The sequence below is a fragment of the Apteryx mantelli genome, unplaced genomic scaffold (genome assembly GCF_036417845.1).
Source record: "Apteryx mantelli isolate bAptMan1 unplaced genomic scaffold, bAptMan1.hap1 HAP1_SCAFFOLD_40, whole genome shotgun sequence".
Classification (NCBI taxonomy): Eukaryota; Metazoa; Chordata; class Aves; order Apterygiformes; family Apterygidae; genus Apteryx; species Apteryx mantelli.
In genome coordinates this window covers 1,911,095-1,930,853 of record NW_027118755.1, presented here as the reverse complement: position 1 = coordinate 1,930,853, position 19,759 = coordinate 1,911,095, and the positions used below count along the sequence as shown (strand labels likewise).

The following is a 19,759-nucleotide window of genomic DNA, read 5'->3' as shown; positions in this document are numbered from 1 at the left end:
AATCCTAGCTGAATATACTGTATCTTTAGCAAAGCTGAAGTGTTATAGTAGTCTAGTGGCTCACATATAATACAGTGGTTTCAAAGAGGATTAATTCTGGCTGTTCAGCGGTGTCAGGAAACCTTTATATAGTCCTCCCTGTCACTGAAACAACCACATTTGTTTCCAGCAAAGGAAAATTTCCATCTCTTTGATAACTCCTCTTGGGATCAAGCCTCTGAACCTTATGGGACTTCAGTTCAGAAAACATCAAGGCATAGCACCTCAGGCACGCAGAAAGCTAATGATGTTGTGGGGAGGTGAACTGATTGCTGATTATTTGCACAGCAAGCGCTCATAAGCACGAGGAAGCTGTAGAACCAAAAGCCATTTATTGAAATATGCAAGGTTATAGCACATAATTCTCAGGAAGACTAACAGTTTTCATGGGGAATTTGCCCAGAAGTTTTTTACATGTTGTTGTAATTCCCAAGCACAATGCATTGAATAAGTATCATGGCTTCATTGGACCTGCTACAATTACACAGCTGAACTCTGCCTCTGACTTGACATCTTTTGCTCCCTTTGTAGTCCATGAAGATCTTAAAATGCTTTTTGTTTTCTTTTAACTTCTAAAGATGGAGAAAACAAACTATGATGAATGTTTTAAGGCCTCAAATACCTGTCTCCCTGTCCCCTCCTCAAGCTGTGTTTGTCATGAGCAATGGCATCTGAAATCTGCATAGAAGTGCCCATCTGCCTGATTGAGACCACACAGAGGCAGGTGCTGGTGGTGCAGCAGAAGACCCTGCAGGTGCTGTCATAGTTCATGTAGCCTGTGGTGGTGGTGGCCATCACAGGGCTGCACTGCGCTGGCAAGTCCCACCTCATGAACAGGCTGGCTCATGAGCAAACAGGCGAGAGAGGTGGTGAGCTGCACAGGTCCCAGCCCCTGGCAGACAAGATACCTTGGTTTTTCCTGCTCTCTATCTAACACTGCTGAGCCCCTTGCATCCTCTCCACAGGTTTCTCCCTGGGCTTCACCATGCAGGCCCATACCAAAGGTATCTGGATGTGGTGTGTGCCTCAGCCCTGCTGGCCTGGACACACTCTGGTGCTACCGAACACTGAAGGGTGGGGCGATGTGGAGAAGGTGTGGGAGAAGTAGAGACTTCCTTTTGTGGCGACAGAGCACTTTGTGGAAGCTCTCAAGGGCCCAGCCATGTGGCAGGACTCAAGGTGTTCTCATTGCCTGCACTGGTGTGCCAGGAAGAGACAGAGGCTGTGGGGAAGGAGGCTAGTGCAGAGCTAACTGGGTAAAGTCTTCTGGCTGATGAAGTCCTGCCTGGCATCCTTCACCTCTGCCTTTGACTGTCAGAGGCCTCGTTCTGCCTGGCATCCTGGCTGTCTGCAGGCTACTGGAACCAGTCTGTGGCTGGGTCCATGCTGCTTGGTGGAACACCGCCTCTTCCCTCATTCTGGATCATTCATTTCTCTTCCTCTCCTTCTGGATCTTTGATTATTCAGCAGCCATTAGGCTGGTGGGCCCTTTGAACTCTAGTGCCTTGCAGGGATCCCCAGTCTTTTGAACTGGAGCTGTCTCTGTGGTGCTGACAGCCATAGGAGCTAGGAGAAGGTTCATGGGGTTGGCAAGTTGCCAAATTCCTCAGCACTTCCTGGTAGACTTCAGCAGACCAGGAATGGGGAGCTCAGGGAGAACTTTAATAATCAGAAGCTGTGCAACTCGGAGAGTTAAGAGTTGAAGATAAGAGAGCTATAGGAAGACATGGTGATGTCATGTGTGTGGGTGTCTCCACAAAGCTGACCCTGCCATGGCCATGGTTAGGCATTCAGGGCGTGGGCATTTGGGGCTTTGCTCACTCTTAGGGAGCCTTGCACAGAGTTTCTTGGTACAAGCCAAGATTGATCCAGGGCAACACCAAGAATGACGCATGGATCTTTGTGCTAGCTGTACTGCTGTCCAGCACTCTGGTCTATAACAGCAAGGGCACCATTGACCAGCAAGACAAGGACCAGCTGCAGTGTCCTCAGTGGGGCAGCAGCAACAGGGAGGCCCCATCTCCCTGAGCAGTAGCTTAGGGGTTCACACGTCGCAGGTCCTCAAATGGCTGCTTTTTATGGGGAGATCAGAACCTCCTGGTGGTGCCCAGTGACCAGGCTCTGGCTCCTCAGGGATCCTGTGCTCCAGACCTCAGGGCTGAGGCTTTGAGCTCTACTCCTGCTGGTGACTCCAGGCTGTTCTCTGTCCCTGCAGAATCTCCCCTTCTCCTCATTAAATGCTGATGGCTGGGGAGGGTGGCGTTAGGGTTAGGGTTAACCCCTCCCTGCATGAGGATCCAGGGTCTCTGTTTCCTTAGCCAGCACCCCAGCTATGTGACGAAGCTGACGGAGAATGTAAAGGTGAAAGCAACACCTGGGGAGAGTGGAGATGAACTGGAGGATTCCGACAAAGTTTTCTAGTTCTTCCTGACCTTTGTCTGGGCCGTGTGGGACTTCACATTGCAACTGAAGGTGGATGGGAAGGAAATCTCTGAGGATGAGTACCTGGAGAATGCGCTGAAGTTAAAGCCTGGTAGGAGAATGGTGCTGCGCTCAGTGCTGTGCTTCAGGAAGGACAGGATGCATCCAGCTCTGGACACCTGCATTTCAGCGTAAGGCAACAAAAACCCAAACCCTGTGAGCTCGCTCTCTGTCCTATCTCTGCAGGTAGCAGCCAGGAAGCCCATCTCTATAAGCATCCCAGGAATGCATCTGCCACTTCTTCCCAGACGAGAAGTGCTTTGTTTTTGAGCAGACAGCCAGCAAGAGGGACCTGCCACCCTTGGAGGAGTTTCATGACAGTGAGATTCAGCCTGAATTCCAAGAGCAGGTGGTGACATTCTGCAGCCACATCTGGGAGACTTCCACATCCAAAACCATCCCTGGTGGCAGCACAGTAGTAATGGGGAACTGTGAGCGTCAGGGTCCAGAGGGTCAGAGCTGGCCGGTGGCTCTTGGGCCTGTGTCTGCAGAAGGTTCAAATGCACGGCCAAATGATGCAGGTGGGAAATGGAAGAGCTTTTCCACTGGCTGCTCTACATGCCTCTTGATGTAGAGCCACATGTCTCCCATTTCCTCTCCCTAGTCTTGCTGCTGTGCCCCTTGGCTGCTGTTGCACACTGAGCATTGTGGCTTCACCCCTCCCAGCTGATCAGAGCTGAGGATGGTCTTTGGGCACCTTCACTCCTCAGGAAAGGCACTGCGTGAGGGTGGTATGGGGACCAGCATGTGACTGAGTCGCACCTCACAGAGACTAGAGAGTGACAGAGAGCTCCTCATCTACTAGTGACAAACTGCTAGAAAGGCCTCAGCACCACAGGAGTCTGCTACCATGTCCTGGGACCTCTTACCCCTCCCAGAGGATCTGGGTCAGGAGGGACATCTGGAGACTGATACTCACACTTGCTCTGAGCATGGCTAACTTCCCAGTTAGATCATGTTGGTCAGCACTTTGTCCAGACAAGTTCTGAAAGTTTCTGGGCCCCTGCACCACTGCTGCTCCACTCTCATGCTGACAGTTTTTTCCCTAATGCCCAGCTGAAATTTCCCTTGCTGCTACTTGTGCCCTTGTGCCTATTGCACCTTCTCCTTCTGTTCCCCTGGCCTGCTCTGAGCACCTACTTTAGAGTGAGCAGAGATAGGCACTGCTCGTTCCTACCGGGGGTCAGAGGAGGGCACATGGAGACTCAGCTTTACCCAGTGCGGAGGGACTGTGGCAGTGCCCATGGGCTGACAAAAGAGCAGAGCAGGACTGAGGGGAAGTGAGAAGATCTCTGACAGCTCCTCCCCAAACCCCACGTAGGGAATACCTCACTGGAAATCAGTCCTGAAAGAAGACTATGAAGTAGAAGGGAAGGCACTGGTGAGCTGCCCGCTCTTGCACACCTGGACTCTGCCTTTGATCTAGGAGCACTCTAAATAGCGATGCCTGTGGTTTCAGCTCTAGGCACATCCTAGACACCTGCAAGGTTGCCATGAGCTCTCTCCGTCCCAGGAGCCTGGCCCAGCTCAGGAGCAGAGGCACAACCAAAGGTGTGACTTCTTTACCCCACAGGCTTCCTCGAGATGTCCCTGGGGTCTCCAGGGCTGACAGCTCCTGAAAGGCAGTAGAGTTCCTCCTGGGGAATGCACTTTGAAGTAGGCTAAAGTAATCACCTATCTTCCCTCTCTAAACTGTGGAGAGAGCAGTGGAGTCCAGCAGTGTGATTTCTCCTATCAGAGCATTGTTGTCTAAGAGAGAGGAAACTGTCCTCCTCTGGAAATCCCTATTCCTCCCCAGTTATCAGGCAGGACATGCAGAAAGTGATAGGGAGGGGGTTGTTTTCCCATGTAGGGCAGTGATTCAGATGAGTCAACGCAGGTGTCTCTTTTTTGGTTAGAGGCTTTGGGGCAATTCATCTCCCTCCTGTGCATGCCACAGACCCAGAGGAGGTGGGATTCCTCTTCCCTCAGTTAAGGTGCACACAGAATTTGTGTCTGTGTGGGAGCTCCTTGATTAAGCTCCCATTCTAATCCATGGAGATGGAGGGGAGGAATCAGTTGCTCACACACAAAGAGCTGGTGACATCTGAGGTGCCAGAGGTGATCCAAGACATGTTCAAATGTCTTCAAGCTCCTATGGAGCAATTCTAAAAGACCCACATCCTTCTGGAGCATCAGCTATGGCCTAGGAGGGCTGGAGAAGAACTATCCTTGGTGACCTGAAATGACACCAGAGGTGTACATTCAGGACACCTGAGCCTGCTTTAATCAACCAGTCCCTGGCAGCCTGCAGACCTACTCAGCTGACCAAACAGAGGAGCTCACCATAAGGAGAGCGAGGTCTCTCTCTAGGCTCCAACCAACTTGAGCCCAGGTTACTACAAAGCTAAGATGAGTGCCCATCTTTGCATTGCAGAGTCCTAAGCTAACTCAGGGCTCTCATTCGAATGAATAAAAAAGGTCTCTAGTGCTGTGTCAGGGGACTGGGGTGCCCAGCACAACCACAGGAAAATACAGCACAGGAGCTACAGGAAAGCCATGCTCTTTTGGATGGGTGCTGGACAGATTCCCCAGGACATCTCAGAGGGGTGAGATGCCTGTATGCCAGCAACTGAACGCCAACACCATGGTACTGAGGCAAGAATCATCCCATCTGCGTCTGAGGGTGCTGCAGGAATGGGAGAAGCTTCACACCAGCATCTCCACTCGTGCGCCCATGTTCTCAAATCCTGATGGTTCTCCTCTCCCTGAACCTCACTCACCTACCTGATGATGGAAACAGGGAACATGCTAACAGTGATCACAGTGTAGTTGGATTGCTGGCTGTCCACTCTCAGGGATGTTCTCAGCAGGACCTACTCCTTCCTGGAGATTGGCTTCACTTCCATCACAGGCCTCACAGTGCCACTGAGACAGCTCAGGCAGAAAACTGCTCTCCTGGCATGGTTGCACAGCCAAGCCCTGTTTCTGCCTGGCTTTGGGGACTGCAGGGTTTGCTCTCTTAGTGGGAACCTCATTTCATCATGGCATGGTGATCTGCCATTAAGGTCAGCATGTCTCTGCTCTGAAATGGGGCCTTAGCATACACGGGGTCCTTGGCTGTGAGCAACAGTTTTCACCGTGGTAATTCTGTGTTCGGCCCTGGTGCCACAACTAAGGTTCTGCAGCCCACATGTACCCAACTGCACTCAGCCTGGAGCACAGGCAGGAGGAGCTGCAGCTGTGTGTGTGGTCACAGAAGTGCTGGCATTGTGGGAATGACTGATTTGTGATAAGACCACTCACACAGCTTGGGCTGCTTCAGTGGAGGATAGAAGCTCTTCAGGAAAGACAGACAGGAAAGAGGAGGAGGGGAATTGCCCTCTGTGTGAAGGAGCAGCTCAGATGTGTGGAGCTCCTCTATGGGAGAGATGGCAGGCTGGGTGAACACTTGTGGGTGAGGATCAGAGGAGAGGCCAGTAAGGGTGACATTGTGGTAGCAGTTATAAACCACTCCAACAGGGTGAAGAAGTGGACAAAGTGTTCTTTAAGCCACTTCAGTAAGTCTCTGGAACAGTGACCCTGGTTCTTATGGGGGACTTTAATCTCCTTGGCATTCCCTGGAAGGGCAACACAGCAGGGCGCAGACAGTCCAGGAGGTCCCTGGAGGATAGCAGGACAATTTCTTAGCCCAGCTACCATTATGAGTCACCTGGATCTGTACTTGCAAACTCAGAAGAACTGCCTGGAGATGTGACACTCAGTGGCAGCCTTGGCTGCAGTCACCATGAAAACAGTACAGTCTCGGATCCTGAGGGGAATTTAGGATGGAGAGTAGCAGGGTACAGACCATGGACATCAGACAGGCAGACTTCGACTTATTCAGGGCACAGGAATCCTGTGGGAATCCTGTGGGAAGCAGCTCTGACCAGAAAAGGAGCTCAGGCAAGCTGGCAGGTCTTTGAGGAGAGCATCCTTCAAGCACTGTAATGGTCCACTCTGATACTCGGGAAAACAAGCATTCATCTCAGGAGATGGCTTGGCAACACAGGCAGCTCAAGACTGAGCTCCAATGCAAACAAGCAGTACACAGGAGGTGGAAGCAGGGACAGGTTACAGTGGAAGAAATTTAGGGATGCTGTCTGGACATGGCTTTAGGAAAGCCAAACCTCCCCTAGAGCTGACAGTTGCAAGGGACATCACAGGCACCAAGATGAGCTGGTACTGCTTCATTAACAGTAGAAGAATAAACAAGGAAAAAGTGGTCCCGCTTCTGAATGGAGCAGAGAATTTAGTAAGAGTAGATGCAGACAGGTCTGAGCTACTGAATGTCTTCTTTGCCTCACTCTTTGCTGGCAGAGCTTCCCAGGCCTTTATGCCTAGAGAAAGGACTCAAGGAAGAAAACAACATCCGTTAGTGGATGAGGATCAAGTCAGGGGTTACCTGAGTGAACTCAGCCCTGAAGAGTCCATGGGACCTGAGGGGCTGCATCCAAGGATGCTGAGAGAACAGGCCAAAGTCACAGTGAGGCCACTCTGTATCATCTTTGAAAGGTTGTGGGGATCCTGAGACTGAGGAAAAGCAAAAGTTGTATGCATCTTCAAAAAGGCCGAAAGGAGGAGCCAGGGCTTAGTTCTCCTGTTTAACCTCACTTTCATGAGGACATCCTGTGTGGGCAGTGTCAATGTACTCAACATGATCAATACAAGGCATGGTTCCCCATCCTGAAGTACACATCTAGAATGGGCCAGGTGAAAGGTGGTCTCACCAGAACTCACCCCTTTAGTCCTCAGATGGCATGGACACTGCTGATTTCCCTCTCTAGAGAGTGGATGAGGCTGGATCCACTTCTATGGTGAGAAGCCTTGCCCTGCAGCCACAGGCCTGGGGATATCTCAGATGGTTCTTCTTGGCAGTCCACTGGGTGCCTGCTTTGGTATATTTGGTGCTTTTCCATGACTATTGCTCCCCCCCTCCACACACAGGAGTCATAAAAATGCAAGCATTTCCTAAAAGCTGGTCATAAAGGCCCCTATTAGAGCCAATAGCACATTGTCCCATCCTAAGATCTCTGGAGGGAGTCAGAAAGGTTGTAACAAGCACCAGGAAAATCCAGGAAGCCCTTCTGAAAGGCCAATGGGTCACAGCTGAGAGGCAGCACTAGCCAATGGGACAGAGGGTTGAGGAGAAGGCAGTGAGAAAGGCACTCAGTACAGCTTCAGTAAATCTTCACACACATGTTTGAGCCCAGACAATTAAAGGAGGTGATGTGTGTGGGCAGAGGGGGAGGAGCTGAGTGCTGGGTGCATGGCAGGGCTGAAGGCTCTCACCATATCAGGGATGATAGAGACATTTCCATTTTGTGTGTATGCCTTAGCCTGGGAGATGGGGAATGCATGCTGCTGGGGCACGGGTGGACAGAGCTCAATCATGACCACAGAGCTGACCCTTCTCTGGAGGATGTGTGAATCTCCTGGAGTGAGGTCCCTCTATGGCAGGCAGAGCAGGAACATTACTGGACACATAGGAGTGCAGGGAAAGAGCTGTGTGCGTGTAGGAGTGTGGCTGATGCAGGCAGGATGGAGAACACAGAGAGCATGCCATGGTCATGTTTAACGGAAACGCAGCTGGGATTTTAGGCCAGCACAAGAACAAGGATGTGCAATTCACTGCACAGGACGCAAGCACGTTTGGGAGTGGGATATCTTAGGTGAGTGAGGAGCTCTAGCAGGTCTTTGAAAGAAGCCAGGTGGCTTGCTGGGCACCTCAGGCATCAGCAAAATCACAGGAGCCCATAGCTTTGCTTTTCAAGCAACACCCAGTGAGTATGGAGAGACATGAGTGGAACTAGGGAGAGTGAAGCAGGTCAAAGCAAGGTGGGGAAACAGAGAGTGTAGGGAGGGAGAAGGTGGCTAAGGTCTGCAGGCAAAGAGGAGCAGGCATGGGACAGTGGAGGATGTCTGACGGGGACGGTCAGGACTGGTGGCAAGGCTGAAAGTCCCTGACAGAGCTGAGGTCTTTGTCACCTTGCCTATGGCTGCTGTCTCTGCCAGCGAGGCCTACGAGAAGACACCGTTTCCTTACAGCACCAGGGCCTTGTTGCCTGCTCACCCCTCAGGGAGCCCGGGAGGTGTTGTACCGTTTTCCTACACTTGGCATCACCCCTCCTACCCACCCCAGGAAGAGCCCTGAGCAACGTGTGAGGGAAAGGATCACCCTTCTGCAGGGCTGGACTTTTGTGCTTGACCGTTTTTGCTTGATAAAACACATCAAGAGCTTATTTGGAATTGAGGCCTCCTGTACATTCCTTTGACTAACTGTAACTGGTGCCTCTGATTTTCTACGCTAACCAGCCCCCAGGGAAGGGCACCTCAACTTGTGGTTCCCATTAACAGCTTTGTTGGTAATGGCCCTCTGTGGGACCCATTAACGCGCTAAGAAACCTTTGAGTTTGCTTCTGGCTTTAACTTCTTGAGACATTGGTTCAATCTCCTTTCAGTGTCTGCACGAATGCACCAGAGGGCTCATTAAACACAAAAAGTACCCTAAGGAGCAGTGTTTCTTCCCATAACTCTTTTCAAGTTTTCAAGCATCATGTGGCTAACTGGAGAGATTTCAGGAATGTAGCTGAAAAAGGACGGTTTCAATGAGCACCTAATAAAAAAGAATCCTTGTTTATTTTTTTCTTTTTTAAATTGTCTTCATTTTTCAGCTTAGCAAAAAAGTTTTATCAACATTCTATACCTGATGTTGATTCAGATTGTCTCCTAATGAAGTTCAGGCATGTAGGAAAAGGAGGATACTTGTGGTCAGACGCTGCACAGACAATCTTCTCCCCCACACCCCCAGCCCCACCATTTCTCTTCTCAGCCACCTGGGACTCACATAACTCTTTTTCATATCTAACCTTTTTCCACTGAAGCCTGTAGCTGAATGTTACAGCTCATATTCATCAATTCCCACCTGCTTTATTTAGAGAACTACCTACAAACAGACATGGAAAGATTTGTCTTGACTGTGAAAAAGAGAAAACATGACACAGTTTAATTAAAAAAAAATACATTCCTCAACTGTACATTAAGACCAAGTTGTCTCCACTGGAGGCCACTTTCCACAGGGAATAACCTTGCTGGAAGTATTTCAGATAAAGAGATAGAAAAGGATAGCTATAGACACAGGTAAGGAGTTGGCTAATGAGACAATTAAACAAACTACTGAAAGAGGAGGCAAGCTTTAAAATCCTTGTAGTTCAAAGCAGCAGCTGGGTAGCTGATAGGTGTCTGAATGAACAAGGAATAACGGGAGGAGGAAAACTGAATGGACAATACGTAATGGGTATGTCCAGGTAGTCTTCTGAAGAGATGACTTCAGAAATGGTTGATTTAATAAGGATGTGCAGAAATACAGGAAAGATTCTTGAGATTAAATACACAATAGAATAGACAGAGCAGTAGTAACGCAAGTCCTGGGGAAGATGAATATCTCTTCTCCTGAGGTTAACATGCTTCTTCCTGGAAATTCCCAGTTTGGCACTATAGGAAAACATTAACATTTTATTAAAATTATTCAAGGATTTCAGGTACTAAAATGTGTCTTTTTTTTTTTTAATGTTGAAGCATATTCTTCAACTTTCCAGGCAGAGCTCAGTTTCCTAAACATTAAGCATCTAGTGTCAATTTTAGAGGCGCCTGTGTTTCTGAGGTGTTTCCCTGGGACTGGCAGCTATCACGCAGGACCTAGGGGAGACCAGAGCCCCTCTGGAGCTGAAGCTGGAGGCTGGCAGAGGGTACCAGGGTGTCTATAGTGGCACCAAGATGTCTCTGTTTCTGTAACTGAATCCCACCCCAATTTTGAAAATCGTTTTCCTTTACAAACAAAAACATTACAATGCCCCAAAGTCCAACATATTAAAACAGAACAAAAGGAGGATGATAAGAACACATGCAAAAAATATTAAAAAGGGAAAGTATAATAAAACGTCTTGTTTGCATCATATTTTTTTTCTTAATTTCTTTGCTGTTTCATTTTTTATTGCCATTTTCTATACATCTGGCCTACACCATTGCAAACCTGTTTTTGCATCATGCATAGAGCCCGGCTGCTGTCTGGGAAGATCCAGGTGGGGATCAAAGAATGCAGAACGATATTAATACCAAAGTCCGCAGATCCAGTGAAACATCTGTATATTAATAATTGGTGACCCATTGCCATCAGGCTGATTATCTTGAGGCTCTTTTCAAGACTCCTAACAGCCCAACTGAGGAGTGTATGTATGATTAATAGCCGCCAGAGGGGCTTTATATCAGCGTCAGGTTGTTCGGAAGATCTGGAAGTGCTCCAGATCCTGATAAAGTATGCAAAAAGAGAACATAAAGCCCTGGGGGTGGTCTTTGTGGATCTGACAAAGGCCATCGATTCAGTTAGACATATTTTCATGCTCTGAAACAAAGAGGCATTGATGGTCATGTAACAGGCATCATCGCTGATATGCGTGATAACACCACAACTCAGCTGGAGGAGAGGGGAAAGCAGTCAGAGATGATAGAGGTCCTCACTGCAGTGGAGCAAGGAGATCCAGTGTCCTCAGCGTTCTTCAATTTATCAGTAGCCCCGCTGTTATGTAGGTTGGAGAAGATCAGGAATGGATTTAAGCATGGCAGAAAAAGTGTTACATTGTTGGTGTTTGCAGATGATCTAGTCGTATTGAGTGACTCTTGTGATGGGATGCAGGGAAATATGGTGGGATTCTGCCAACTGACAGGGCTGAGGTTGCAGGCTGAGAAATGTCACGGGTTCTTTATAAGGCCCACAGAAGATTCTGTTACCATCAATGGCTGTGACCCATGGAAGGTGAATGGCTCTAATCTAAATATGATGGAGCCGGGCAGCTCTCAGAGATATTTGGGCCTGGGGCTGGACCCATGGATTGGTCCTTCCAAGCCAGAGCTGCAAGAGGAGCTTGATAAGCTTTGAAACCACTGCAGAGTGATGAAGTCCTGAAGAGGCATGCCATCCTGAGGCTGTTATATGCAGCAGATCATCCTGGTGCAAATGCCTCATACCCCCAATCCTTTGACTGGGACATAAGAACGGTGGTGAAGAGCTGGCTTCATCTACCTTCCAGCATGCGTGCCTCTATTCTTTAATCCAGCATGAGAGAGAGCGGCTTGGGGATGGCACCCTGGCGAGCCAGATTCTGAATATACAGGCTCATTGGTTGCATTGTATCACCCACTCCCAAGATGACATTATCAGAATAATTGTTCCAGAAGAAGGTATTCAGAGAGAATTTTGTGTCTGTGGATTGCCGCGGGAGGTCGAGTAGATAAATATGATCAACAACAAATAGATTAGCTGTTAGAGTAATCCTGGCCACATTGGAAGAGGGGGAGGTAGCATGCAAATGGGAGACGTCTGTTCCAAAGGTCATCTTCCCTAACCTGAATAGGTGGAGAAAACACAGATTTGAAAATTGGATAAATCTGCACAGTCAAGGCCATGGTGTCAAGAATTCTGTCAACGACAACATCAGTAATGATTGGTTGGTGCATTATAGGTGAATTCCTCACAGGAAAATTTTGATGGTGTTACTAGTCCAGGCCAATGTCTACCCAGCTAGGGAGTGCTTGGCCAGAGGTTTAGGGGAAGGGTCCAGGAGAAGATGCAGGCATTGTCCTGTTGAATGGGAAACGTGCTCCCATAGTATTGGTTACTGTCCTGCAGTCCAAGATGCCCAGATCAAGAGGCAGAACATCTTGTACAGGATGATGTCTAATGAGGCTAAGAGGACAGGTTGGGTGGTGTTTCTGGAACCTAACGTGAGGGATAAAAATGATGAGCTCTTTAAGGCAAGTTTGGTAATGGTAAAAGGGTCTTGGACATGGGCAGTGGATGTATCAGTCCATTTTGAAAGTATTTTGTCATCTTTAGGGGATGCAGCGATGGAAAAAGTGTGGAAATATCAGCACTTGAAGGAGCAGGTGATGGAACTCACCAGTGCCATTGATGTTGGATTCCTGGGATTCCCGGTTAGTGCTCGAGGAAAGTGGTATAAATGTAGTTTGGGTTCTCCAATGGCCAACAAAAGAGGATTGCAAGGTTCTTCAGCAGAAGGGCTTTCCTTTCCTCAGTAGATGTTATCCACAGTTTTGCCAGCCTAGGTAAGGCTGACAACATAGAATTGGGCAAATATCATAAAAGTGACGTTCTTTAGAAGTTCTTCTCTCCGAAGGCAACAGTAAAATGCTTCACACAGATGACGTGTCTGCTCAGCCTTCTGGAATCCCAGGTTCTGTTTTGCCTTGACTCTGGTGGTGGATCAAGGAGCTAGTGGGGCATAAAATCTTGTCCCAAATGACGAGTTTGCCAGAGTTGCCTTTGGTGGACGAGTTGCCTTTAAGTTCAATTTGAAAAAGGTACCACTTTGGTTGCTGTTCAGTAAATAGCCAAATGCCTTGTCGTCTACTTAGTGACATGCATGAATGGATGAATGAGATTCCCACTGTCCCTACCTACTCTCTAGTGAAACCACAGCCAAGGGAAAGAGCTTGATGGAATCAGTGGGGAAAGAAGACCTGGTTGAGCTTGACTCTAGTCTGGCGCTGCGAAGAAACATGAGAGATACAGAATAAGTGGAAGGCCCTGTACATGCACGCGACCCATGACACGACCCAGCTGCTGGTGAAATACCTCTACTCTGATAGTTTTTTTCACTTCCCTAGTGAGTTGGGGAGTGGGGGGAGTGAGCCCTGTCAGGTTCTCACTTCTGGCACCAAGTGCCCAGTGCATGCTGGGCATGACCTGCTCCAGGGACCGGAAAAAAGCTCGTGGGTCTGGGTGGGCCAACTGGCCCCATGGGGGTGCCTTGGGCCACGGGTCAGCCTGGGGTCAGGGATTCTTCCTCAGTCCCAAGTGACACACAGATCCCAAAGTGAAGGAAGAACTGGTTGACCAGCTTCAAGCTGGACTTGGAAGACAGCTCAAAGGCTCTGGGGTTTGAAGGAGGCAGGTGGGTCTTAGGGTTGTAGGGATTCCTCTTATTGCTTAGTCTTCAGGTATCAGGTGAGGCTTTCTGATTTGCAGTTAGTGCTCAGGTTAGCCTCTCCCCTCTCCCCTCATCTGCACAGGCTTGACCTCCAAAGGGGTGTAGGTTTCTGAGGTCTTCTTGGGTGTAATCATTAGAACATTCCCTTACTGCTTCTTGAGCTTCCTTCAAAAGATGAAGTTGTGCTGTGTTTCAATGTAGTCTTCACTTCTGCTGTCTCATGAAACGCATCCAAAGCCCTTCCTTGGCCTTGTTCATCACAGAAATGTGACTGCTAGGCTCTGCTGAGAGAGGAAAAGATTCCTTCTAGCTTGCTGACCACTGAGCTCCTTGGCCATAGTCAGCTCTGGAGGCTGTGTTTTGGGGAACAGCCTCATGTCTCTGCTGTATTGCTCTGCAAAGGTCTCTCTTCCTTTGCTGAAAGCCAACCCTCTGAAGCGTGGGACTCCCATTTCTTCAGATGGCATCAGGAGAAAGGAGTGTGGCCAGTGTCCACAGCAGCAATGTGCAGAAGAGGCAGAGGCTGGAGTTGCCATCTGAAGAGTGAGCACACAGGTAAGAGGAAACTTGTCCTGAGCTGATGGTTGTGGATCCAAATGGGAACCTGGGTGTACAGGGGCTGGAGAGGGGCGAGGCTGTGGGGTCAAAGACATAGAGTGTGAGAGATTTGTCACTGCTGTTGACACACCCTTCTGCATTCACACAGACGTATGCACACCCACACATACAAACACAGACAAGGAAATGTGTGAGTGTGCTCACAACTGCACGCACACAGACACTCCTGTAAAGACATGCTATCACATACACATGCACACACTTGCACAAACACTGATGCCCCCACAAGAAATGGGTACACACATGCAGACATGTATGCAGGTTTGAGTGCATGAATGTGCACAGACTCATGCACATGGAGGTGCATGCATTTGCTCAAACACATGCAAGCCCTCCACACTGTGTGTACAGGCATACACATTCCCCTACCCGCCCCCCCCCATGCATGTACAGAGCTGTGTCTATGAGTGCAAGCATGTGTACTGGTGTGCACACACTCAGATATACCTGCCAGCCAGATACACACGCCTGCACTCAGCATATGCACAAACTCCCCAACTCATTTGTGGGCACCAATACGCACATGAAGCCAGATGTGATCTCACATGAAGGCAAGCGTATACACGCATGCACACCTGTGCCTGCAGGCATGCACAAATAAACATCATAGCCAAAACACAGCAACATGCATGGATTCTTCACCACCTGTCCATGTCCTAAAGCCCCTTGGCCAGGAGGATCATAAAACAGAGTGATTAGTAAAAGAGGGGTTGAGAAGCAGACTTTGCAGGACTCCATCAGACTATCTCGGTCTGGGGGGCTTCTTCCTCTTTTTTTTTGTTTAATTAATTAATTTATAAATTTATTTATTTGTTTGTTTTCATGCAGGAAATTTTGCCCATTTGGTGTCTTTGAAATCCATTTCAGAGCACTTCCTGAGCTTCTGTACACACCACAGTTCCTCCAAGCCCTGCTCTTGGGCAGACTTTTATCAGGTTGCTTGTGGTCTCACCAGGTGCCCTTCCAAATGTTCTGTTTGCTCTGAAAATTGCATTTCCAAGCAGCTTGGAGAGAGGAGGTCACTGGATGTCTCTCAGCATCCTGGCTGTTGTCTTTGCTCGGTGCCTCTTGCATCGCCTGAGACCTGTGACCCTTTAAACCGCATGAAGGATGTTTCCAAAACGACTCCCTAAGTTTTAGCTGGTTTGCTTTTCAGTGCCTTGAAGGAAGGTGAAAGACCAGTCCTACCACTTGTCTTTGCTATAATGCTTCTCATAGCCCCGGATGAACAGTTCCTAAATACCGGCTCTGTTGGTGCCACCACTTTAGATGCTCTTGCCTAAGTCCTTCTATCCCTCTCAAACTGTCAGTGCATGAAATAGGATAATGCTTGCTCACCCTCATGCACGGAAGATTAGTTAAGTTCATTCCATGTTTGGGAAGGGATTAAACTTCTGGCTGTTGGAAGGATTCCCACTCTGACCCAGACCTGAAGGTCTTGCTTTGTAGTCTTCAGTTTCATAATCATTCCTCCCATGAAATCATCCTCTTAGAAAGTGTTACCAGTAATTATTTCCAGGCCTTTCTCCAATTCCTAAGTTTCATAGGGTTGTTCTAGGTAATACGTAGACAAAAGAGAATCCTCTTTTGGGGTACTAAATTGTACCTAATGGATGTTTTGTTGTGCTATGACCATTGTGAGGTCACAACATCAGTCAGCAAAGCTGTTCGGCAGCTAGACCAGCTTTGGGGTAGAAGGAGATGCAAGCAGTAACAGCCGTCTGGCCGGGCTGTTCATAATGAGGCCTCTGCTGTCTCAGCAACTGTTGTGCCAAGAGCAATCTTATGGGGTGCTGACTGGGAGCTCGCTTTTGTCTCAGGGCTGCTGTGCCAGCAGTCTGCAAGCAGGTGTGCAGGCTTCGTGGGCTTAGTCAGAGGTGCCACCCAATAGAGAAGACAACTTCACCTTAGGCGAGAGGACGATACAGGTTGCCATATGGCAGATGTGTGGATCCTGAGTCTGCAGACTGAGGCGTTGTGAGGTCACCACTGCTGATGAAACCTATGCCAGAAAATCAACATTACCACGTCAATTCTTTGTCAGCAGCTGACTGGCCCTCACCTGACACATTGCTGTGAAGGTCCCTGTGAGGTCACTTGTGCCTGAACAGCAGATGGGCCAGCAAAAGGCGTGTGATTTGGGAGCTTCTGGTGAGGTCACTTCTGCCTCAGAGCTGATATGCCAGCAGCAGGTGCATGGATGGGTAACTGATTGTGAGGTCTTTCCTATCTGAGCAGCTGATAGGCTAGCAGAAGGCCCATGGCTTGAGAGCTCATTGTGAGGTCACTTCTCTTTCAGCACCTTATAGGCCAGAAGGTGACCATGCCTAGGAAGTTTACTTTGAGCTCACTTCTGTCCCATCATCTGATAGGCCGGCAGTGGCAAATGGCTGTGGCATCTATTGTGAGGTCACCTCTTTCTAAGCAGGTGCTAGGCCAGCAGCAGGCACGTGGCTGGGGGGCTCCTTCTGAGGTCAGTTCTGTCTCTGCAGCTGGAAGCCAGAAGCAGACAGACAGCTGGGAAGGTGGTTGGGAAGGTGCTTGTATCTGAACAGCTGATAGGCCAACAGCAGGCACATGGCTTGGAAAGTGAGCATGACATCATTCATTTCTCAGCAGCTGATAGGCCAGAGGCATGCCTATGTGGTTGGAAACCTGAAGGCAAGGTCACTATGTTAACATCCTGTATTAGACCAGCGGATACAAGGTGGCTTGGGAGCATATGTTCAGGTTCTGCCTCAGCAGCTGATGGGCAAGCTGCAGGCACATGGCTGAGAAGGTGATTGTGAAGTCACTTCTCTCTGAGCAGCTGGTGGGCCAGTCAGCAGGCAGATGGCTGGGGAGCTTATTGTGATGTCACTTCTGTCTCACCAAGTGATAGGTGGCAGAAGTCAGATGGGGGGGGGGACTTATTTTGAGGTCACTCCTGTCTCAGCAGCTGATGGGTCAGCAGCAGGTACGTAGTTTGGAAGTGGATTGTGAGGTCGCTTCTGGCTGGGCAGCTGGAAGGTCACCTTTGTCTCAGCAGTTGACAGGGTAGCAGGAGGCAAGTGGCTGAGGAGACGGTTTTGAGGTCACTTCTGCCTCAGCAGTTGACAGGTGAGCAGCAGGCACATGGCTGGGATGCTGCAAGGGGCGAGTGGAGGAGATCGTAGAGAGAGATGAGAAAGGAGGGAGGGGGATATAAGGAGAATAAGGAAGGAAAGGGAGGAGAGACTGCATGAGAGAAGGATGCAGTGGAAGGGACAAGAGAAGGAGATATAAGACAAGGAAGAAAAGCAAGGAGGAGAAAAAAGGAGTAGGAGAGGAGAAAAACTGACCTTTTTCCTGAAGGAAGCATAAAGGGGACCAGAGAGGCAACACTTTCCCCCTGCAACCTCCTTCCTGCCAGCCTGGGCTGGGTGAGAGCAGTGGGGTGGAGCTGCCCCCAGAGCCAGGGCATTAGGGAGCAAGATCTCGGGACACCCTGACAGTGCTATTAATCATTCTGAATTATTTGCTATGCAGTTTCTACACTTAGTAAGAAGGGCCTAGTGTGAAGGGAATTTTGGAGAAGAGTTCAGAGAGGCACCTTCATCTTTTAGCAGTAGAAAGCTTTGCTGACTTTGTGAGCAATGAGATAATTTCTTTGGAATCATCTCACACGTCTCTCTCACTGCCACAGAGCCCAGAGACAAGCAATTCAGTCATATCAAATGGAAAAAAAAAAAACAAAAAAAAACCACACTTTTTTTTTTCAGATCCGTTCTTGCAATGGCGTCATGTTTCCAATGTGAGTATGTTTTCCTCTGTAGCACTCAGCTGACTAAGATACCAGCTTCTCAGCTTGTGTTTGTTAGCACTGTCTTGCCAGGCCTTGTCTACCTGCGGAGTTCTTTTTGAAAATAAGTATTCAAGCAAATGGTTCCCCCTTAATTCCGCATTTGCTCTTCCTTATTTTGGACTCTGTGTGTCTTTCCATGGTGTAATGTGGAAGAATCGCTGTGTTTTACATTCCCAGCCTACCCTCCCTCGAATTAGACAGAGCTGATTTAAGTATAAAGGACTGAAGCTCTCATCCTCTGTAAAGTTCCACTTGCTTCTCTTTCTTTTGGGTGAGATAGCAAAAAATAAAAATCAGAATGTGAGAATTGCTGATGTTTCCTTTGTGCTGTAACGTACAAGGAAAGCCTCTCTCAGAAGGTAGACCAAAGGTCACGTCCTACAAGTCATCAGGTTTTGACATTTCCGTGTCTTTTGTGAGGCTCCAATAAATAAAATGCCTCCTAAAGGCCTCCTTCCTCTGTCAAAGTTGCACAGAAGGAGACAAAATGGATTTCTGTGTTGAGCAGATTCTGCAGAGCTCGGTCTGGAGTCCGGTAATGCTGAATAATTCCATTAATGGCCTAAGGGATGGAGCTGATGTTTCACATATGTACTGACACTAATGTGGAAGAGTCTGAAAATGAGCTGGAGGGCAAGACCAGAATTCAGAATGATCTCGACAAGCTGGCAAAAAGTGATTTTGGCAAAGAAAAAAGACTGGTCCATTCTCCATGGACACTATGAGTGAGAGATGAGAGATGGCCTTAAACGGCAGCGAGGAGGATTTGTGTTGCAAAAAAACTTCCTCACAGGAAGGATGGCAGAGAACTGGGACAGGCTGATGAAAACTCTTCTGCCTCTGCAGGTGCTGACGTTGTTTAATGTGTAACTTGGTTTCCTGATGTAATGCTTGAGGATGCTGCATGTTCTGCTTGTGAAAACAGTGGAAACTTCCAAATAAACTTTTTCAAGCCTTTTTTTATGGAAACTTTCATAAACGATAGAATTTCCAGAAGCTGTAAAATGTCACTGTGTCCAATTATTCCTGCAAACTGCAGAGGGAAGATGGTGCCCTTTATTCAGACTCTGTCTTCTTGTTCTCAGGTTAGAGCCTGAGACACCACCTAGAAACCCAGTCAAAAAAATCTGTGACTTTCTTTGTAAAGCCTCAACAAGAAAAGAAATTTGGACAAAAGATCGATGAGTTCCTGAACAGAAAAGGTAATGTAACTGCTGACTCCTGACAGAGGTTTCTATGCATTTTTTTTGTCCTTACTGCTAAGTGATGAGAGCCAAGTTTAAAATGTGATGTCTGGGATAGTAGGCTGCACCTCTTATGTCTCTATTTCCCCTTTGTGGCATCTCGAGTGACTGGTTATGGAGCAAGATCTCGGGCACCCTGACACTCCAAATTGCAGTTGAGACCTCTGGGCTGTAGCTTGCCGCTGGACTCCGCTACCTGGTGTCCGTTGCAGACTGCTCTTTCATTTTATGAATTTGTGCAACGGGGTATAGCAGCACTCTGAATATCAAATTCTGCCTGGAGTTGTATGCACTGGATGGGTTTGCATAGCTCTGTTTCAATTTGAATAGAAAAATTCCTAGAGATGATGGTGAGAAGACCTCGGACATTTGCCAAATGTCATTTCTTTTAGAAAGTTGGGAATTCTGACCCTTCTTTCTTAAGTACTCATAACCATCTCAAAAATAACGCCTTTGAGTGGAAGGTGCCAAAATAGCAAATGTGTGTGTATGAGACCACTGGAGAGATCCAAGAATCTCTTCCCTTCCTG

The 19,759-nt window shown here is 48.4% G+C and overlaps 1 protein-coding gene across 3 annotated transcripts in view; it reads right to left on the bottom strand.

Annotated features, from left to right (window-relative positions):
- Positions 1–19,759, bottom strand: part of LOC136996518 (SUN domain-containing protein 3-like) — a 390,273-nt gene that overhangs the window by 159,985 nt on the left and 210,529 nt on the right. The gene's annotated exons all lie outside the window — the stretch shown is intronic.